The 1556-nt window shown below is 51.4% G+C and overlaps 1 pseudogene; it reads left to right on the forward strand.

The window, feature by feature from the left end:
* The first annotated feature begins 13 nt into the window (after positions 1 to 13).
* LOC112616824 lies at positions 14 to 430 on the forward strand (annotated as a pseudogene).
* The last annotated feature ends 1126 nt before the right edge of the window (positions 431 to 1556 follow it).

The raw sequence follows: 1556 nt of genomic DNA on the forward strand, positions 1-1556 counted from the left end.
TAAGGATGAAAAAATGACGGCTTTGTGCTCCTTTTCAGGAGTGTTGGGTGAGGAGGAGCTGCAGGTGATTCAGCCTGAGAAGTCCGTGTCAGTCACAGCTGGAGAGTCGGCCACTCTGAAATGCACTGCGACCTCCCTGATCCCTGTGGGGCCCACCCGGTGGTTCAGAGGAGTTGGACCAGGCCGGGAATTAATCTACAGTCAGAAAGAAGGCCACTTTCCCCGGGTAACACCTGTTTCAGACCCCACAAAGAGAAACAACATAGACTTTTCCATCCGCATCAGTAACATCGCCCCAGCAGATGCCGGCACCTACTACTGTGTGAAGTTCCGGAAAGGGAGCCCCGATGTGGAGTTGAAGTCTGGAGCAGGCACTGAGCTGTCTGTGCGTGGTGAGTACAGTGCGGGCCTCATTCGTCCCCTGGTGTGACAATCAGTCAATAATTACATTATCCATTCTTAGAGCAATAATCAGGTGTGGTGGTTGGTGCTCATTTTCATGATCTGATGTCACCCCTTCTCCAGATCACATGAGTTGAGGCTTGGAGATGTCATGGTAGTTGCTCGAGGGTCCACGGCTTATGTTTGATGGAAAAGACAGCATCGCCAGTCTGTGGCTCTACAGCTCTTATGTTTGCAAAGCTGACCCAGCCCTTTGGTTCCACAGATGAGGAAACTGACAGACTGAGTGACTTGCCCAGGCACAGGTCTGGACCTTGCCTTCTGCCTCCAGAGAAGGCTTCCCCCTCAGAGTGGCCGGGTCTCCTCTTTATGCAGCAGGCACTCACTGAGACCCCACTGTGCACCAGGCTCTGCCCTGGATGCTGTAAAAACAGCAGTGAATGAAACAGCCCAAAGCTCTTCCCCACCAAGCTTACATTCTCTTCCCTTCTAATGAGGAGAAATCCATCCAGGGCATGGAGAGGGTAAATCGTGTTTTTTTCTTTTTTTAACTTAATCTTCAGAAACACCCTACGGGGAAGATTCCTGGAAGGCACATTCACTGTTGAATCTGATGGCCTGGTGGGAGGAGATGCCAGTAAGTTTGGGATTTGCTGTGGGTCCATTTGGGAAACCCTTGTGGGATTCGGGGACTGAGTCACACAGTCACCATGGGCTCCGAGCAGAGCTGCGTCATCTCAGAATGTCCCTCACCTCAGGAAAGAGGTCACACAACTGGGTGATTTAGGGGTTCCCCATATAAGGCAGCAACAAGGCTTATTTGGGGTTTCCTGCCAGAGGCTCAAGAGCCTCGTCCTAGCTCCTGAATTCTGGAATGTCAGCACAGGAAGGAACTTCAGACCATCCAACCCAACCCCCTTTACAGATGGGAGACTGAAGCCAAGACATGACGGGGGCCTTGTCCATGGTCACAGGGCCAATTACTGACAGAATTGGAGCCAGAGTCCATGTGTGAATCGAGGCAGTCTCCTTCCTTCCCCAGTATTAGACCTGTCTCCATAGAAGAGCCGGGTGCATCATAGGTGCTCAATAAAAGCTCCTCAAACAGAACCACAGGTCAGAGAGCCAGCATTTCTCTTTTCATCAGTTTCCCA

This window comes from Theropithecus gelada, unplaced genomic scaffold (genome assembly GCF_003255815.1).
Source record: "Theropithecus gelada isolate Dixy unplaced genomic scaffold, Tgel_1.0 HiC_scaffold_10388, whole genome shotgun sequence".
NCBI lineage: Eukaryota > Metazoa > Chordata > Mammalia > Primates > Cercopithecidae > Theropithecus > Theropithecus gelada.